This window comes from Sapajus apella, unplaced genomic scaffold, assembly GCF_009761245.1.
Source record: "Sapajus apella isolate SASKATOON/1434 unplaced genomic scaffold, GSC_monkey_1.0 scaffold9, whole genome shotgun sequence".
In the NCBI taxonomy this organism is placed as follows: domain Eukaryota; kingdom Metazoa; phylum Chordata; class Mammalia; order Primates; family Cebidae; genus Sapajus; species Sapajus apella.
In genome coordinates this window covers 24,566,377-24,588,439 of record NW_022436949.1, presented here as the reverse complement: position 1 = coordinate 24,588,439, position 22,063 = coordinate 24,566,377, and the positions used below count along the sequence as shown (strand labels likewise).

The following is a 22,063-nucleotide window of genomic DNA, read 5'->3' as shown; positions in this document are numbered from 1 at the left end:
AAAATCATATGGTATGCGAATTATACTTCAAGGAAGGTGTTTTAAAAAGACCTAAACTGACTATTTAGGCATAGAAACCAACAGTTCACCCTCAAACATTCTGAAACGTAGACTGCCAAGTGAAAGATATTTTTCAGCCAAAGCAGAAATTGTAAACTTGCCTGGGTTTATTCAAATAGTTTGGCAGGGAACCTGTGGGAATTGAGCTCTGGGCTGATGGTCAACCAGCATTTCTAACAGCCAGTAGTAACAGAGGGTGGCATATCATTTATCATGTTTGTTACTAGCTGAAATAAACACTGCTGCCTCTGGGCCATGCACTGGATATGCAGACTCTTCCCAAGTCTGCAGTGCTATGAATTCTGTAGACCTGTGTATGTTATTACAAATCACACAGTGAACTTATGCCTGTGCGCATCAGACTAATAAGGAAAGTGAAAGATTTTAGAAAAGTGAATCTAATTAGAAACATCCCCTTATCCTCATATCCTTCTATTTGTTTAAAAAGTTTACCATTTCAGGTGATGCCCAACTTTTGATTACAATTTTTGAGTGTGTTAACAAGAATGTTTTTTGAACTTGTCATTGATTTGCTTCTTCTAAATGGAAACCTCTGGTCTGAACATTTATGTGGCTAAGATCAAATCATGTTTATTCTAACTTGAACAGGAGGTATATGCTGTCAATTCCTCTTCCTTATTTAGCCTTGACTGAGGAAAGCTATTCTTCTGCAAAAATGATATTCTGTGACTTTCAGTATGGCATGGGGGGAATATTTAGGAGGAAAAGATTATCTGCTTAAATAGTCAAATCAGTGGCAAAGATTGAGATAACAGTCATTCAGTCACCCAACTGCATTAATTCAACATGTACTAGATATGATGCTAGGTCTTGAGACTGTAGAAGTGAACCCTAACCCTAACCTTTTCCCCCACACATTACAAGGGTCTTACCTGACAGTACCACAACAAAAGACAGGTAAGCAAGATAAACGCGTAACAAATTTTCACTTGTTATGACATGTAGAACATGACACAGGAGACTTCAGAAATGAAAGCCCAAAGACCCAGGGAAGACTTTACAGTTTTATGCTTGGATTCAATGCAGGATCAGCTGTGAAGAAACACTTCTTGCTTCTAAGACCCTTCCAATTTCCTTACATTGAAAGTACTCAGCAGAACAAGGTGTCATATTTTGGGATGACAGGTTCTAAGCCCCAGCAAAGGCCACGGTAGTGCCTAAGATAAACTACAAGAGGAATGTTCGTCCTCATTCAATGAATATCTCTCCAGAGGGACTAGAGAAGTGAAGTGAGAAATTATAAATGTTTACACAATCATGAGAAATAGAATACACTTAGATGCAACTTTACCAATATCCCTTGCTGCCTTTTATCCTTAGCTGTGAAATTGAAATATAGTTTCAAAAACATTGAAACATAGTTTCAAAAAACAGAAGCATTTTCATTATGGTAAAAAATTGTAAAATGTATTAGTTACAATTAACAGGTTATAAATTTTTAAAGAATTTCAAAAAGCAAAGGCTTCCCAGTAAGTGTAAATCACAGCAGAAAAGTTGAAAACATTGGACAAAAAGAGTGTGTTGTAATGGTGATAAACTGAAGGAGCCTAGTAAGGCCTGTTTTTTCAAATTCTTCTGGGCCTGTCTATGTAGCATGCCTTCTTCCAGTTATAGGGCATGACATCCATCAGATAAGGATCCTTAAGGGAAAAGGGAGAAGATCAGAGAGTAAAATGTATAGGTTTCATGGCCTGCTTTCAAGAAGAGTTCTAGTTTCTATGACCCACTTTTGGTAGAGAAATGCAAAAAGGAGAAAGGAAGGTAGGAGAAGGTCAAAGAGAACTTCTTGCTTCTGAAGCCCTTCCAATTTCCTTCCATTGAAAGTACTCAGAAGACCAAGGCTGTCATACTTTGGGATGACATGTTCTGAGCTTTAACAGGAGCCATGGTAGTGCCTAAGATATAGCACACACATTCAGGGAATGATACCACACTCAAGATGTCACCTTAAGGTGAGCTCAAACTGTCACTCTGAAAGGATGCCTGTGATGAAAATTATTATTTCCACACTTATTCAGTTTCTTGTCTTTCTCTCAGTTAAAGGGAAAGAATGTCCCAAGTCTTTGTATTCAGAAGAATGTTCATCTTCATTCTCTGAATATCTGTCCAGAGTGACTAGATAACTCAAGTGAGAAATTATAAGTATTTACACAATCATGACAAATAGAATACACTTGGACACAACATTACCAATATCCCATACTGCTTTACTTTAAATTACCCATGAAATGGAAATATAATTTAAAAAGCATTTTTCTCATTGCAAACAAAATTTTGAAATGTACAAGTTGCAATTAAGAGGCTATAATTTTCTTAAAAACTCCAAAAAGCAAAAGTTTCCCATAAGTATAAATCACAGAAGAAAAGTTGAGAAAATAATTCTTAAAAAGTAGAATGAGGAAGGCAATTCTGGATCTTATTGACAGGGCAATAAAATTAATAGCACATGAACTTTGTATTATATGTTTCATAAGCTGTTATTACATGAAATATAATAAGTCAAAAATGATTAGCATCACCCTAGAGACATCTGAACCATCAAAAATTGGAAAGAGAGGAAACAATAACTAATGGAGAATCTCCATACTGTTGCTGTCTCCCAGGTTAAAGTGCAGTGGCATAATGATAGCTCTCTGCAGTCTTGAGCTCCTGGGTTCCAGCAATCCTTCCACCTCAGCCTCCCAAGTAGCTAAATCTAGAGGTGCATGCCACTTTTTTTCATTTTAAAACTTTTTTTTTTTTTTTTTTGGTAGACATAGAGTCTCACTTTGTTGCCCAGGCTGGTCTTGAACTCCTATCCTCAAGTGAAATTCCCACATCAGCCTCCTAAAGTATTCAGATTAGTGACATAAGCCATGGTGCCTGACCCCTCATTCCTTTTTATAGCCACATAGCATTTCATTATTTAGGTCTACCATGTTTTACTCCAGCCATCTCCTACATATAGATTTTTTCTCTTCTGCCTTTTGCTTTTGAAATAATGCTATATCAAATAGCTCTGAGCATAAGCCTTTTTATTTCATTTGTATTGATTCCTAAAATTGGTATTGCATGGTGAGAGAATAAATTTGTATGCAATTATTCTAGATATTATTAAATTCCCTTCCTTTGTGTTTTATATTTTTCCATTATCTTCCATTATAAATATAATTTCATGTTCACTCATAATTTCTCAAACAGCATACTTGTCAAATTTAGGGAAATTTTTCAAATTAATGAGAAATTAAATCATAATCTTGTTCTTTTTTTAATTTTAAGACAGAGTCTTGCTCTGTCATCTAGGCTGGAGTGCAGTGGTGTGATCTCTGCTCACTGCAACCTCCACCTCCCTGGTTCAAGCAATTCCCCTGCCTCAGCCTCCCGAGTAGCTGGGATTACAGGCGCACGCCACCATGCCCAGCTAATTTTTTGGTATTTTTAGTAGAGACAGGTTTTCAACATGTTGGCTAAACTGGCATAATTGTTCTTGTTCTTAATCTGTATTTTGCTCATTGTGAGTGAGACTTAGCATTTTTTCACATTATTCACAAATATTTAAACTTATCAATTCACTCTATTCATATCCTATAGCTCATTTTAGAATTACAGAAAATTATTTTATTTTAATCTATTATTATTTTAATGACAAACTAGTTTAGAATTACAGAAAATTTTAGTCATTTTCTATAGGATTATTAGCCTTGTATTTCTGTATTTTAGAAGTTTTTATATATTCAAGACATTGACTTTTTATCTATAAGTGAACACATACCTGGTCTTGTTCTAAATTTTGCAAGAAATATTCCCTTGTGAAGTAAAGTGATGGTTATTAGAATGGAAACTATATAACATATATTGCTGAATTGAGGACTTAATTCCTCAATTCCAACTTTATTGAGTGCTTTTGCTTTTTTTAAGCATAATAGATTGTGAATTTTGTCAAATGCCTTTTCTGTGTCTATATAAGCAGATATAAGCATAAGATATTTTTTCTTAACTCTAATGTGTTAGATTTTACTAATGGGATTTCCTGATATTTAAGCACGCTTTAATTCCTAGAATAAAGCTTACTTAGTCATGATGTATAGTTTTTTTTTTTTAAATAAATTCTATTTGCTAGTAATTGAGCTAAGATTTTTTTATGCAGATGTTTATAAATAAGATTGGTCTGCTGTTTTCTTTTTCAGTTGAATCTGTCAGGTTGTAGAAAAAATATTTTGCTCATTTTAGAAAATAAAAGTTTAACCTCTTTTTCCCTCTCCTGAAAAGACTTAAGGTTCATTGAGATTATATGATTTTTTTATCGCTTCTCAGCCTTTTGGCTAAGATCAAGTGGAGATTATATGATTTTTTTGAGGGAGGAGGATTGCTTGAGCCAGGAGTTTGAACCAGCCTGGGCAATATAATGAGATAGCCATCTCTACAAAAAAAAAAAAAAAAAAAAAAAGCTCACTAGTGTTGACATGTGCCTGTAGTCCCAGCTACCTGGGAGGTTAAAACAGGAGGATCCTGTGAGCTGTGATCATGCCATTGCACTTCAGCCTGGGCAACACAGCAAGAACACGTCTCAAAAACAACAACAAAACAAAAGCAAAAGATGGGAGATGCAGGACACAGCATCTGATGCCTTTTGTTTAAATGGGATCTGTTCTTCTTTTTATTATTATTATTATTATACTTTAAGTTCTGGGATACATGTGCAGAGGGAGAATGAGGCAAGCAGTTTGTGAAGCCATCGAGGTCTAAAGCTTTTATTATGAAGGAGCATGTTAGCTGCTTTCCCTTTTCTACAATGGCAATTGCTCTCTTTAGATATTCTTCTCTCTACTGGGGTCAATTTGAATAAGGAGTATTTTTCCATAAAATTATCTCTTTTATCTAGGTTTTAAAGTTAAGTTGCCTACAGGTTTTTTAGTGTTTTGGTTTTTTTTTTTTAATAATAATCATACGGTAAACAACATTAAACATGGACACACATCTTATTCTCAATATTTCAGTAATACCACCTGGGCTGTGACAATCTCATTATAGCTACTATATAAAAAATTATTAGTTTTATAGTATTAGCTTTACATATTGTACTTTAAGTTGTACTCTTTTATATTTTGCTAAATTGACATAAACTTTCCACTAAGTGGCAAGTTGCCAGCTTACGGATGGACATGCATTCTACTCCTGTACATTTTCATTGTAGAGAAATCCTGTAGAAAACCTTCTAGAAAGGTCTCCCATCCTTTCCAGTGACATGTACTTTGGCAGATGAAGCAAGTGAATACTTGGGTAGTCAAGCAAAATTTAACATCTCTCTCTTCTAAAGTTACACTGAAAACATTTTCTAGACCTTTCTAAGTCTTTCTGACAATGCCCTCAGAGCTTATTCTTGTAGCATTTCTTTCTTTATAGTTCCCTGAGCCCTCATCTCTTTTTATCTCTTCCACCTGAAAATCACCTCTGACTTCCCCTTGTCTATCTACCAAGAAAATATTTCCAACATCTCTCTCTCTCTTCACCTTTCTTTCTTCCCTTCTCCTCTATATGCCTCATTTTGAAACATTTCTTCTTTCAAAAGACACCATATTTATTAACATTACATTTTTCACTCATCCTATCAGTGTTTCATGATTGCATATCAAAGCAAAGAATCCTTTAAGATTCTTAGCTATCCTTTAGGATTGCTTACGGCACTTACTACATTTCTCTTTCATTTGTTGATATTAAAAAAAAAAAATGTTTCATTATCCCTACTATATTCTGGGGACTTCCAGGTCTAGAGCTTCTATTCTGGGGATGGACAATAATAAAACACTTCTTTTCCAAGTCATCCCAACAAGCGGAACATAGGGACTTAAAGAAGCTGAGTTTCAGCGTACATGGAAATAGCATATTTCATTATGCAAATAGATTTCTCCTGGACTGACCTGCATCATGAAAGACCATCTGCTAATTATACCAGGGGGCAAGTCTACAAAGGCCAAATTACATTGTGTGTGTGGTGTCCTTGATTTGTTTCTGAGAACCAAACAATATTAAGGGTTACAGATGGTTTAATTATTGACAGTCACTCCATTGCTTTCTCCCTGTGGGTGTCAGGGTGTGAGGCTCTGCTCGCCTCACAGCAATGACTCAGTTACCCTGGCGAAGGCTTCCAGGATCTCCCGAGGCTCAAAGGTGGGGTTCTTTTCTTAGTCTCTGAATATGCTCAATATAATGAGAAGTGAAATGAAACAAACTGGAGGACTCCAGTTTAATTGCTTCCTCCTTGTCCGCTGTTTGACTTTGTCTATGTTGAAGTAACTGCTTCCTGAAGCATATTCCTGGTGAGATTATTTTTCTTGTGTCTTATCCAAAGTTGTTTCATGCTTTGTGTGTGTGTGTGTGTGTGTGTGTGTGTGTGTGCGTGTGTGACTTATCCACAGACCTGATTAAAATTCAATTATCAAGGGACAGTGCAACACAATGGGTTGCATCCTGAAGCAACAGCTGTGAGACCTGCATCCTCCTTCCAAATTTGGCCCTTATTGGTGGAATGGCCTTGAACAATCTTTTTGCTCAGTTCCCGTATGTCAAAAATAGGGTAAACACTATATATTTCACAGGAATATTATAACTAACGGTGCACATGAAAATCTTCATGAAAACTAAGAAACCATATGTGAAGGAAAAATGAAATTACTGTATCTTTTAGCCCTTATTTATTTAAAGCATCTATGTGCCAGTCCTCTCACAGCTATTTCTGAGTCTATTTTTTAGCACATTAAAACTTTGAATGTTAACAACAACTCTTTAAATAGGTACTGTTATCCTCACTTTACAGATAAAGAAACTGAGGCACACAGAGGTTAAGTACCTTGCTGAAGGTCATACATGCAGAGTGGTTTGACTATGGAACCTAGGCTTTTGATCATGACATTGTACTCCTTTGTGCAGAGTATCTTGGGCATAAGAGGCCCCCCAAAAGGAGAGATAGGTAGTTAATTAAGAATACTAAATTATATATAGTAAAAGATAATCATTTAAAAGTTTTTAATACAGTGCTTTGTCATATGCAGCATCCTTAGCCTATTAAAATAAGCCCACCAACTTTCTAATTAACAGAGCCTAGACTGTAATTCTTATCTCATGTTTACTCTCAAAGTGACTGTTCAATGGCAGCATCTATGAGCTTTTGGTGGATGCTTTTGTAGGTGCCTTCGAAGTAGTCATTCTTGTAGGACAAACCAAAATTTCATGCAATATTCATGAATACTGATAATTTTTTAAATCTATTTATGTGGAGGATTACGTTTATAGACTTGCATATGTTGAACCAGCCTTGCATCCCCGATCTATATGATTAGAAAGTTATTTTATTTGGTATCTAAGAGTTAACCCATGTCTAATAAAATCTTTTTTTAAGTTACCAAATTTATTTGAAAACTTTTCCCATTCAGGCAAGAGCTTTCATCTCATTTCAATTTAAACACTGGAATTTATTTTCACCACCCCCTCCAAGAAAGTCTATTAGTTACTTTTTCTTCCATATTTTTGGTTGTGTTTGGTACATGTGGATATATATAAAATGGACCTATTGATTTCTAGGCAAATATCATTAATTATAGCCACTTAAGACTAGGGTGTCCTCACCTCTGCTCGGTTTTCACTGTTGGTGACCCATGCAACCTGTGATTTGACCTGGTCTATTTTAACCTTCTCAAGAACCTATTTCCAATGCCCTAAGTTGGAATTTTTTCTCTTGTTTTATTTCATAGACTAGTTCTGAAGTATTGAACTTGTCAGTTCAGGATTTTGCATTTTCATATCAATCAGTATGTAAAATTGAAGGGCAGCTTATAGGACACGAAGTATATAGGTTCATTTTAGGACATTTGGATTTAGGAGCACCTGGTAGCATTAGACAGGGGAATGAGTAAAGAATTGGCTGGGTATAATCTCCAACTTTCTCTCTCCCCACAATTATACATGTTGAGATGAATAATTGATGTTTTCCTACATCATATGAAAAGTGTTACACAAAAGTAGCTTTGAGAGTTGACAAAAATAAGCTATGTGGAAAGGACTCCCTATTCAGTTGATGATGCTAGGATAGCTGGCTAGCCATTACAGAAGAATAAAATAGGACCCCTACCTTTCACCATATAAAAAAATTAATTCAAGATGGAATAAAGGCTTAAATGTAAAATGTCAAGCTACAAGAATCCTAGAAAAAAAATGTAGGAAGCACCATTCTGGACATCAACCTTGAGAAAGAATGTATGACTAAGTCCTCAAAAGCAATTGCAACAAAAACAAAAATTGACAAGCAGGGCCTATTTAAACTAAGGCGATTTTGCATAACAAAATAAATATATCAACATAGTAAACAGGCAGCCTACAGAATAGGAGAAAATATTTGCAAACTCTGCATCTGATAAAAGTCTAATACTCAGAATCTATAAGGAATTTATAAAACTCAACAAGCAAAAAACAAACAATCTCATTAAAAAGTGGGCAACGGACATGAACAGACACTTCACAAAAGTTACCAACAAATGTATGAAAAAATGTTCAATATCACTCTTCGTCAGAGAAATGAAAATTGAAACCACAATGAGATACCATTTCACATGAGTCAGAATGGCTGTTATTAAAACAACAAATTCCAGCAAGGCTATGGAGCAAAGGGAACACTTATACACTGTTGGTTGGAACACAAATTAGTTTGGCTGCTGTGGAAAGCAGTCTGGATATTTCTCAAAGAACTTAGAACAGAACTACCATTTGATCCAGTAATTCCATTATTGGGTATATACCTAAAAGAGAATAAATCATTCTCCCAAAAGACAGCTGCACTCATGTGTTCACTGTAGCACTATTCATAACAGCAAAGATATGAAATCAGCCTAGGTGCCCAACAGTGGTGGATTGGATAAAGAAAACATGATACATATGCACCATGGAATACTACGCAGCAATAAAAAAGAACAAAGTCATGTCCTTTGCAGCAAAATGAATGCAGCTGGAGGCCACTATTCTAAACAAATTAATGTAGGACAGAAAACCAAATCCCACATGTTCTCAATTATAAGTGGGAGCTAAACATTCAGTATACACGGATATAAAGATGGCAACCAATAGACATTGGGAACTACTAGAGCAGAGAGGGAGGGAGGAGTCAAGGGTTGAGAAACCATTGGATACTACACTCACTACCTGAGTGAAGTGATCGGTGATACCCCAAACCTCGGCAACATGCAACATGCCCATGTAACAATCCTGCACATGCACCCCTGAATCTATAATAAAAGTTGAAATTATTTTTAACGTATTAGAAATAAAGTATTTTGGTCGGGCACAGTGGCTCCTACCTGTAATCCCAGCACTTTGGGAGGCTGAGGTAGGCAGATAATCTCAGGTCAGGAGTTTGAGGCCAGCCTGGCCAACACAGTGAAACCCTGTCTCTACTAAAAGTACAAAAATTAGCTGGGTATGGTGGTGGGTACCTGTAATCCCAGCTACTCAGGAGGTTGAGGAAGGAGAATCACTTGAACCCAGGAAGTGGAGGATGCAGTGAGCTGAGATTGTGCCACTGCATTCCAGCCTGGACAACAAGAGTGAAACTCCATCTCAAAAAAAAAAAAAAAAAAAAAAAAAAAAAGTCTTTTAATAGTAATGTAAAAGATGGTGTTGAACCCTTTTTCTTCAGAAACTGTGGAGCAGCCATGATGTTTAGGAGATCTGAAATCCCAGGCTTCATTGTTCCAGTTCTTTTATGCCTTGGTCCCACAATTTTCCCCTTAACATTACACGTCCAGCACTGTGGACATTTTGAGACTGTCCTCATTTTTTTTCTTTTTATGAGCATCTCAAGATGGGACTCATTGAATGAGATGAAAGTCTCCTAATTTAACTTTGTCTCAGTTTGGGTAAATTTTTTCTCCCCTACTTTTTCCCCCATGAATTACTTCTTCCAATGATTTTGTTGGTAAAAGTTCTGCACAACGACAGCTGTTTCGCAACTTCAATTCTTGTTTGAATTCAAGAATTCAAACTACATAAAATGTTAACTGCCAGCTTCAGAAAAACAGGAGATGTTTTTAAACAGATATATGAAATTGTTCTGGGTGAAAGATGTTTGCTTTTGCCCAGTGCAGTAAGAATTTATCAAACATTTTACCTTTCGGGCCCCTTTGAAGATTATCCTGAGTCATGACCCTTCCATTTCTATTACAAGCACGTCCTCAAACATGTTATTTTTAAAACATTAGGAGCATAATGGCAACTCCTCATGTTGTACTTATTGCAGCTGTATCCCATATATTCCTGTATATCTTTGTATACTATAAAAGCATAGTAAACCTTACAATATATAAAACCCCAATAACTCTGACACTAATGTATTATAACAATCATTTTCTGAAAATAATAAACTTTTTTTCCCTAAGAAAAGAACATTCTGTACATTATCCAGGGTGTGGCATGGGAAATGAATCTTGAGGTTAAGTTATCTCTGGTTCCCGGACATCTATAATTCCTTTCCTGACAAGTTCATTTGTAACATACAATACACATTGATAAGCTATCAGTCACATGGAAATTTGAAGGAAGAAAAAACTGTACCCATTGAATGAAAAATCATTTTCATTCTTTGAAATGAAAAAGATTCTTTTTCATTCTTTTCATACTTTGAACAAGACTTCAAAATATATTTAAAGTATATTTTGGTTCTGCTCGCTGAATGTTACATTAAGAATAACTGATCCTTGGCAGAACAAGGTATCAAGCCCAGGTTTCCAGCAACTAAAATTAAATAAAATATCATTAAATTTAGCAAACAAATATTTGAAATCAACAAGGTATATATAACAAACTACATAGTTCAAAAAGTAACTTAGCTGTCTTGCTTTCATTATACAGAGGAAATTGCACCAAACTCCATTTCATTCCCCATCCAAGTGTCACTGAACCACTTGCCTAAGTAAGAACAGCATGAGCATCACTACTAGCAACTGTGAATCCAGAATACTAATTAGTGCAATAAAATATATCTGCCATTTCCATTTTATCAAGAAATGAACAGCATCTAGTTTATGCTTTATAAATTCACACCCATTTCTCATCAGAATTTTAACTGAAGCAAAATACAGGAAATCGGAAAGATAAAACTACTCTCAAAGTCAAAATATTCATGTTCTTGATCAGAAATAGAAAAAGAACACAAAGTAGATGGGGCTTGCTGGTTCCAGAAATGGAAGCAAGTAGAACCTGCTGGCAGTTTGCGGTCCAGCGAGTGATAAAAACTGAAAGTGCCCCTGCTGGGGATGAAACTTGAGTAAGAATTCACAACCTGGAATGAGGTGCTTCAGTGGGGCTCTCCCTGCTGTGAGGGAAGCTCAGAACAGTGGTGCTCACCGTTTATGTGAACCAATGGTCAGAGCTATTATAAAACTGCATCACTAGGGGGACAAGAAGAAGTAGATAATGCCAATTAATGAGGCAAAGACTATATCATCCAATAGCTTGGCATCTGGATTGCACTTTTCACAATATGAATGTGAGATAGATGCCCCCTAGCCACACTACGGAACATGACAGGCTTCCAGTCAAGGTGGATCTGGGAACTGGTATTCCAAAATTTATGAAGAATGCTAATTTAGGAACAGCAGCCATGAGATAAATTCAGTCTAGATAAAATATGAAAATATAATAGAGAAAAATGAAAATCCATTTGAAGTTAAGGATTTTCAAAGAGATATAAAAAGTACAAGACAACTGGGGAAAAAAAGAAAATATAGCAAAAGAGAACAGAAAAAAATAGTGAAGTAAAAATATAACAAATACTACAGTAAGTGAAATGAAAAACTAAAACAGAAAACCTCTGAATTGGTTCTAGTAATAGAGACCGCTAGTGAACATGAGAAAATCCTGAGGGATTCTGCCAGAATATTGCAGAGGGATAAAGAGACTAAATATATTTTTTAAAAGTGGTGAATGGAGATGGAAAGACTTTGAGAAGACTCAACACGTGCTAACTTGCTCTCTAAAAAAAAAGAAAGAAAATAGAAGAAATGATGGAAAAATGATATTTAAAAAGCAAACAGTTAAGAATTTTTAGATTTGAAGAAAGATATAAACTCAGACCATGAACATCAAGTACCAAGAGTGTTAAATAAAAATAAGCCTGTGTTTAAATATACCATGGCAAAAAATAGAGGTTATCAAGGGTAAAGGGAAAAATCTCATAAAGTAATACAGACATCATATTCAAAGACACATGTGGATAAGGATGCAGAACAGGAAGAAGGTTTAATGTAGAACTTTGTCTTGTTAAAGATTCAGCAGGAGGCTGGGCACAGTGGCTCATGCCTGTAATCCTAGCACTTTGGGAGGCCAAGGCAGGCGAGTCACCTGAGGTCAGGGGTTATGAGACCAGCTTGGCCAACAGGGTGAAACCCCGTCTCTACTAAAAATACAAAAATAATCCTGTTGCGGTGGCATGCGCCTATAGTCTCAGCTACTGTGGAGACTAAGACTGGAGAATCACTTGAACCCAGGAAGCGGAGTGAGCTGAGATCGCCCCACTGGACTCCAGCCTGGGCAACAGAGTAAGACTCTATCTCAAAAAAAAAAAAAAAAAATCAGCAGCAGATATAGAATAACTTCTAAGTTATAGAAAGTTAGAGTCAAATATTTATGTGATGATAAAATATAAATACAATGTATGGCTTCCAAACTAGTGGAGGGAATTAAAGGAGAAAAATATTATCAATTCAATAAAAAGCAATAAAGAAGAAAGAAAAAATCAAATAAACCAACCAAATAAAGCAAATCAGAAACAAAGAGAAAACAGAAAAAGTAGTAGGTAGAATTCCAAATAAATAAGCACAGTAAAAGTTGGTGGATTACATTTTCTGATTAAAAGGCAGATTATTGGATAAGACTATGAAGAAATAAATACACTTCTAAAATGAAATGACTCAAAAAGTTTTTTTTTTAAAAAAAAGGAAAACAACATGTCACGTAAATACCAAGAAACAAAAGTTGAATTATTAGTATTAATGTTGGAGACAGAATCTAAGATATTTCTAACAATGGCATACCATTTGTCTACATCCAAGTATAGAGGCTGATTTAATGGTGTTTTCTTCACTGCCAATTCACAAGTACGGCTTTGAAATGAACAGTTAATTTTACAAGAAGTAAGGTTAAACTTTCTCTGTGTGTGTTTCAAGGAGGCTTCTGAAAAAGAAAGGAGCAAAGGACTCATGGCAAGCATATTTTAAGATACAACATTCAAAGCATTTTTAAATTTGATACAAAATGTGCTTCATCTGAGCATTGGTTAGCTTTCTTCTTTTGGTATCATCAAGCTCTTACAAATAATACTGAGTCAAGCTATCTATAATTGCATTGGGTTTTTGATTGATTTCAATGAAAGCTCTTATTCTTCATGTATCCCTGTATCCATTCCCTGTGACAAGAGATGTTTGCAGTCTGACTAAAGAGGATTATGTATTCCCAACCTCTAGACTTCAGTTTCTGTCTTGTGACTTGACTTGCAGGGTAGTGTTACTGGGTGTCACATAACCAACAACATGAAAAGTGCTTGCATTCTCGAGCTAGATCTCAATCACCTTTGCCATCGCCACGAGAAAAACATGCTTGGTTGGGGAGAAGAATTCAGCCATCCCAGCCACATAAAACCTACATCAACTAACCTCCAGCTGAACCCCAGACAAAAGACCAAGCCCACTCAAGATCAACAGATCCATACAGCTGAGCCCATCAGTGAGCCCACAAATCTGTGAGATTAATTATGGCTGTGACAAGTCCCTGAGATTTGTGAGTAGCTGGTTATACAGCATTGTGGTGGCAATTGTTAACTGACACACACTGCACTATATTCAACACTCTTTTATTCTGCCAAACATTTTCACTGACAAGTGCTAGTTAGAGGCTTAGTATTTGGCTTCAACTATGACTTAATGGCCAACAGAATTTTTAAAAATTAAGAACTGAATCGCAGAACATAGAGTTTATAATAACTACATTAAAGAAAATGACACTTAAAATTTTCTCTTTCCATAGCATTTAACTCAAGAAGCTAGAAAAAGAACACCAAGTAAACCTCAAAAAAGTAGAAGAAAGGAAATTATAAAGGAAGAATAAAAATTAAAAAATAGAAAAAAAAGAATTAAAATGTTAATGAAAACTAAAAGTTGATTGTTTGAATAAAGTGATAATATAAATACATATAGCATCACCGATTAAGAAAAAAGTTAATTAAAAACATAGAAATCAATGGAGGACTATAAATGCAGATATAGTAAAGAAAAATAAATAATTGTAATAAGGGGGTAAAAATAATTGGTCAGCCAAGCATTTATGAACTAATATTTTCTAACTTATTATCTTGACACATACATCCTCTCTAAGTAATCTTCCTTATGCACATAATTTCAATGACTATATATATTCTAAAAGTTCTAAAACATTTACTTCCAGAATATACTTCTAAGATTCAGCTATACAATTCTGATTTCTTCTTATTGTACAACTAAAATTGGATGTAAAATGGGATCTCAAAACCAACATATTTTTTTCATTTCTAGTATAATTTCCCCTAATCATTTCTTGAATTTTCAATCTGGGTTTCAGCCTGGGTTAATGAAATGACTGGCTGTCCATATACCAATAGATAAAACCTTAATTAACTCCTCTCACCTCTACTTCACCAATTTGGTAATTTGGTTCTTTGCATTCTCCAACTAGCTTTTACCAAAATAAATTCTCAATACTTAATAAACTATAGTGCACAAAATATGTACTGACAACATGAAAAGTTTTTTTGATGACAACCTATAATGTCTTTATGTTTTATTTAGTGTGGATTTAATAGAGTTTTTGTTCTCTAAAAAAACATCATTTTGCTTTCAAAGAGGTGAATGGTATATTAAAAACTAAACAAAACTAAATCTATGCCTTACTGACTTAATGTTAAATATTTGCAATTATCCCTTTATAGATTATTCATAATGCTAAATATTCCTTCCATGTTCCCAAGATAAGGCAATTGAAAAATATATTAAGCCACTTTAAACAAATTTAAAGGAGCAGTGCATTTAGGTGGGAAAAAAATCCTGTTGTTAATTTATTAACACATTTTTCCATTTAAAGTCAGTGAATATTATATCCTAGATATTGACTTAATGGGGATTACATCTTAGTTCTATGAGACACACAACTATACAAATACATGTATACTACGTTTGATGGAGACAGTGCAATGAAGGAAAATGAAGCAGGGTAAGAAAGAGTTTTGGAAGAAGTAGTATATGTAGGGCGGTTTAGGAGACCTTTCTGATCAAGGGATATTTTAAGCAAAGGCTTGAAGAAAACGAGGCAGCCAGCCATCTGAATAACTGAAGGAAAAGTAACCCAGTCATGAGGTAGCAACTGCACAGGCCTTGAGTGCTTGGCATGTTTGAGGAAAAGGAAAGCAGTCAATGTGAGGGGGACGGAGATGGAAAATGATGTTGGGCAGATAACAGGTGACAGGGGGACTGAAACAGCTGGATCAGTCATGAAAGACCCAACAGACCATGGTTGGAGCATTGCCTTTTTTACTGAGTTAGATGGAAATCTATTAATAATCCAGATACAATTATTTAGGGCATACTATAGTGAATTATCAGAAAGAAACCAGATCATGAGATATCTGAACACTCTTAGGTATGTATTTGGTATTTTAGATGTAAATTTACAAGTATGCTTATAGACTGTGAAAACTAGAAAAAAAAAGTCCTTCTGCAATACAAATGTAGCTTTCTTAGCAACAAACCAGTACTTTCCTTCCAATTATCACAAGACAGTGTTGAACAAAGGCTTTGATTTAGAGTAATCAGCCTATTAAATCCACCAAATATTTCTTTCCTGAAAGGAACACAGTGAGAAATGACAAAGATGAAAGATGAATGACAAACATGAATATTATATTTATGAAAAGAAAATTTGAGCAACATAGTGTGTCTGAATATTATCTCCTGTCAGGCAAGCTCATATAACTTTTATCCACACAGCTGGCTGTAGTGATCTGCATGATTATATGATAAGGCTTAGGCTAACCAGACAGCAAATAAGCTGAATTACTCACAACATAGCCCCAGAGAAATAATGAGAAGACTTGCATTCAAATGGTATCATCACGTGGTAATCATACTTTTTAATTAAAAATATTAAATATTTCTCAATACATTTCTCAGACCATTCAAATGCTGATGGATCCAGTTCAAAACCAGGTATTTGGACACTCTAAAGTATTTCTAAAGTTTATTTGTTTCTCATAAATCGCTCTTTTACCTACTCTATTTCAATAGCCCCTTTGTCCATCCCCTATCCTATGCACTACAGTAGAATGTACTCAGGCAGTGACATGCAGAAGTTAAGAGAAGGGGCTTAGGTTAAATGGCACTAGTTTAAAACTCTCAACACACCATCACTTATAGATGCATGATGTTGGACGCATTCCTTAACTCCTTTATTTGCAAAATGTGAGTAATAGCAGGATTTCATTCACAGTGTGTTTTTAAAGATTAACTACGATAATGCATATAAGCAAGCATTCAACTGATGAGGATGAATCATGATGATTGCCAAAACAATTTTTAAAATAAAAATTCAGTCCAGCCCTCTTTTGTTTAAAAAAATCTTTCGATGGCTTTCTATCACCAAAAGACAAATAACAAATCTCATGGCATGTAGGGTCCCTTGTGATTGATAGGCATCTTCCCTTTGAGCCCTATCCCTCACTGTTCTCCCTATTAATCATATGTCAGCAATACTGAATTATTATACTTGTACCCCATAACTCCATACATACTACCTTTGTACATGCCATTCATTTTATTTGGAATTCCCTCTCTCCTCTCTGCCTCTCCTACATGGCAAAACTAACATTACAAATTAACATAACTTAAACATACTTTCTTATTGAAGAGAGTTCCCTGAATTATTGGATTCTCTCCCTCTCTCTCTGGAGGACTCTGTGTTTCTGATATTTACATTCTCATTGCCTGGTAGACTGCCCAACATATACTACACTCCTAATTAATGTCTATGGAATGAATTTAGGCTTCAGATATCAGTGATTTTTTTTTCCTAAAGAGAAATTTCTCTTATGAACAGCTATTAGATCTTAGAACAATTTAAAAGATGTGTTGAGTTTCATTAACACCTCTGCTATCTAAAGTGATAGAAATGATAAAACAATAACAACACAGATATTTCTTCTAAGAATGTTGACAAATAATTTGCGTAATAGGCAGGTTTAAACACTGACTAATGCTTAAGCCAAGTTGGTTAAAAATTCTTGAACATTGCTATTGTTTTGATGAGAATCATAAATATAAAGCCTAAGTTGATTAAATGACAGAATAATAGACACAATGAAATTATATCGCTATTCTACTATTTTTTAAATATTAGTTTTATTAAAGAATAAGCTTGATATATTGTTCTGTAGAAAGCACCAATTTATAGTCTCCAGAGATACTATAAAACTAAAAGCATAAATCTTTAAAAATAGAATTTTTTTCTTTGTACAGAATAGTGGTATTCAGCAGTCATCTGCTTTTCATTTTGTTTAAGAAATTATAAAAGATCTTAAAAAAATAAATTTCATTTTAACTGTTTTGCTTGTAAATTTTAAAGTTTCCTAAAAGAATGCACATTTGGAATAATAGTTCTTTAAAATTTTCAATATGCCAGCTTGATCTAGTCACATTAAAACTTTGGGCATATGATGATTGCAATTTTTAGATCCCTTAACTGTGCAAAGGCTAAATAACAGGGTTCAATGGAAAAATAATATCTATTGTTTAAGTTATGTAATGCAAAAATATTAAGAATTTTTTTGACCACACATAGGACAGGACAGTGGAATTCTTGATCCTCAAAGCGTAGAAAATCATCCCACTATAAATGTCATCGCATGGAAAGACAATACACAATCTCTTTGTCTCCATGGCCTGCCTGAAAATGAGTTTACCCAGCCAAGGCTGTAGTTATAGAGCAATTAACTTTCCCTTCTTCAGGCCACTCTAAGTTTGAGAGGTGGGCTACTGATATGGGAGGCAGCTAGCAGCACTGGCAGCTCCCTTTGCCTTCTTTATATCTTAGGAAAAGTGAAGCGAGTGGTGTCCTGGGAGAGTGAACTCAATCCCAACCCCAACCCTGACACTTCCTCTGCACCTGCAATGCACATTGCTTTGTGTAAAATAAGGTAATGGGGAACTGGGATTCACTAAAACAGGAATTGCACCTTCTAGTCAATGAAAATGAACACATCCTATTCAATGTATTTAGACATAGAGCTGTATGAAGATGCTTGTTGTTTAACCAGGAAAACAGGAAACTATGGAACTAAGTGTTCTTACAAGTTCTGGTTAAGGCCTCCTCCCCATCTGAGACATGCCAATTGTGTTGTGCCTGTGTTGACACTTCTGTTCTCTATTTGATATATATATATATATATATACATACACACACACACACATATATATATATATATATATATATATGTTGGTCTTAAATTTGAGTTAATTGTAGCCAGGTTAATGATATTAGCCATACATATGTACATATAGACATTATAATGGGAGGACAAAAGCAAGATCTTTGATGTTTGTAAATGATAATAGACCATAAATAGGCTATGTTTATTGAATGGGAAGCCAACAACCACCACCAATTACACATAAACATCTGCCCAAGTACACAGTTCACAGAACAAAATCTATTCATAGTCCTCAAATAAACGAGATTTCCTCCTAAAGAATTTTGTCAACATTTCTTGGCATTCACATCGGGCACCAATGAAATTCTCTATGTGGTCAACCTGCCTTCTGAATGTTCCCCTCACTTTCCTTATCTGAGGGACACCTGGCTGTCCTCTAAAATTCTTTCCCCTGGCAGCTGTCTCAAAATGAGCAGTTTTTTCCCTCCCGCAATCATCTCATCTTTAGATCTGGTGACAAGGATAAGTTATTACTGATAATTACCATTTCCAATTGCTTATCTTCCTTACTCCCTAAGAAAGCCTAATTTTTGAAGCTCTTTCTCTCCTATTATAAGATTTGCCACTGTGCATTTACCTGGGCTATTCTTATCATTTGTTAAAAGTTTCTTTTAGCAGAGTACTGTCACTCTATCCTATGTGATTGTCATTGTTCTTAGCAATTTCACTGTCTACGTGGACTGTCCTTCCAACATCCTGTCCTCTCAGTTCCTTTACTTCTCTGTTCCGATGATCTTGCCCTCTATCCCACACTAGCTACCCACTCCTATGCTAATATTGTAAATATTGATCTTTCCAATAACTGTCCCCTCTATTATCTCAGGTGCAATCATCCTACTTTTTGACCAATAGTAATACTTCCTATTTTTCTAGCTCACTATCTCTAACACTCAACTTCCAATAATTCTTTGGTTACATTGGAAATTTCCACTTTATCTTTGACCCTAATTTCATTCAAATTTTTACTTTCCTGCTTTTAGCTTATATTCCTTGATCTCTGATTATAACTTCCTATTATATATCCTCACTCACTTGCTGCTTTGCTCTTAGACATACTCTCCTCACCAAACTCCAAACTTAGTTTGATCCAACTCTTTGCCTACTCTCTGTATAATGATGCCCTGAACATTACTGGAGAAAAATAACTCAACCATGCTGATATTAATTTATATTCATGTCTTTTATTTATAGTATTTTTATTCCATCTTATTTCTTACTCTCCAATTTTGACATTCTATAATTATTTTTCTTGCTGTTTTTTCATAAAACCTGTGACGAACCCTCATGTTAACTAATATGTTTATATTAATAAAATCAAACAGTATATATTATTTTATGTATGGCTTCCCCTACTTGGCATAATTACTTTGAGATTCACTCATACTGTAGAATGTATCAGTTGTTTAATCATTTTGTTGTTGAGTAGTATTTCATTGTAACATAATTTGTTCTTCCATTCCCCTGTTGATGGATACTTGGATTGTTTCCAGTTTTTAAATATTTTAAATAAAACTATTACGTACATTTACCTACAAGTTTTTTAGGGGACTCAAGTGATCCTTCTGCCTTGGCCTCCCAATGTTCTGGGATAACAGGTGTGAACCACTGCACCCAGTGAGATCACATCTTTTTATCACTAAGTAACTTGAACTCCCTGAGTGATAATTATTTAATAATATCACTATATGGATATACTGCAGTTTGTTCATCTATTCACCTATTACAAGGTATCTTGCTTCCTTCCAAGTTTTGACAATTACTAATAAAGCTTTTATAAATATTTGTGTGCATATTTTGTCTGAATATAAGTTTTCAATTTATTTGGCTAAATACCTAGAAATGTGATTGCTGGATCTTACATTAGAACTATATTGAGTTTTTGTAAGAAACTGCCAAGCCATCTTCTAAAGTGGCTGTTTTACATTCCCACCAGCAATGAATGACAGTTTCTCTTGCTGCACATCTTCATCAGCATTTGATGTTAGCCGTGTTTGGATTTTCACCATTATAATATGCATGTAGTGGTGTTGCATTGTTGTTTTACTTTGCAATTCCCTGATAACATAATGTTGATCATATCTTCATAGCTTCTTTGCCATCTTTGTATCTTCTTTGGTGAGATGTCTACTCAGATTAATTTTTGCCAATTTTTCAACTTTTTTTTTGTACTTATCGTCAAATTTTAATAGTTATTTGTGTGTTTTGCACACAAATCTTAATTTTTTATTATGAGTTGACGCTTCATCTGTAGGGATACTGTGAGGTCTGCAGAACATGTATCACTATTGACTAGAATTGTGCTTGCTTCTTTTATACTGCACAGGGCACAACAGGTCCCTGATAACTTTAAATTAATTTCTTAACTAGATGTTATCTAGACATCTCTGTTGTAGCACATTCAAATTCTGTAGCTGAATAAGGGAAGTTTGTAACTGCAAATTCTTAGGAGTAACTTATTTTCCTGTCCTTAGCTCGGGCTGAAACTGACAAAGGCCCCCAATATATTAGAGGGCCTGCCAGAAAGACAGTACAACAACAGCAAATGCATATATATGTATGTATGTGTATGTGCGTACATGCGCGCACGTGTGTGTGTGTGTGTGTGTGTGTGTGTATTTTTTGAGACAAAGTCTTGCTCTGTCGCCCAGGCTGGAGTACAGTGGTGTGATCTTAGTTCACTACAACCTCCACCTCCTGGGTTCAAGTGATTCTCCTGCCTCAACCTCCTCAGTAGCTGGGATCACAGGCACCCAACACCACGCTCAGCTAATTTTTGTATTTTTAGTAGAGATGGGGTTTCACCATGTTGGCCAGGCTAGTCTGGAACTCCTGACCTCCTCCCAAAGTGCTGGGATTCCAGATGTGAGCCATCGTGCCTGGCCTAAGTTTGATTCCTCTTATACCTTCATGTTCCTTACACAGAGTAGGCATTCAATAAAGGTCACTTGAATTTTAAAAAGTCTGATACTGAATGATGAAATAAATGAATGATGTGGCTCACCCTTGATAGAGCTAAGACAAATAGATCCTTATAAACAAAGTTTACTTCTAAGCCAAGAGGTTGCATTTCCACTAGTAATTGAAAATACAGTCTTCAAATACAGCTGGGCATTTCTATTTGGGGAAGAGCTTGTAAAGCTCAGGAACAATGTTATATATTAATTCTCTGGGAACGCTTGGTATACAACCACCATACAGGTGTTTCCTGTTAAGACTCCAAGTTCCCATGCAAGAACTTACAGGACAGCTGAGAACAAAACTTAGCCCACTTAATTATATTTGCCCAGTGTGCTGCATGAAAAAGTCATTGACCAAAAATAACATGTTTAAGTAATGCTCTAGTTCAGATACAGACCAGTCGCAATCAGGAAATTCAAAATTAAATCTGGTCTCCACCCTTCACTTGCCTCATTGTGCCCAGGCAGCACCAAGGTCAGAAATTAATTGGAGAAA

At 35.3% G+C, this 22,063-nt stretch overlaps 2 long non-coding RNA genes across 2 annotated transcripts in view; one reads left to right on the top strand and one right to left on the bottom strand.

Annotated features, from left to right (window-relative positions):
* Positions 1 to 22,063, bottom strand: part of LOC116551318 — a 652,551-nt gene that overhangs the window by 534,688 nt on the left and 95,800 nt on the right. The gene's annotated exons all lie outside the window — the stretch shown is intronic.
* The window catches only part of LOC116551317, a 61,962-nt gene continuing 45,535 nt past the window's right edge, over positions 5,637 to 22,063 (top strand). The window contains exons 1-2 of the long non-coding RNA XR_004268842.1: positions 5,637 to 6,228; positions 6,875 to 7,027. This is a non-coding gene — a long non-coding RNA (uncharacterized LOC116551317). The remainder of the gene's footprint in view (positions 6,229 to 6,874; positions 7,028 to 22,063) is intronic.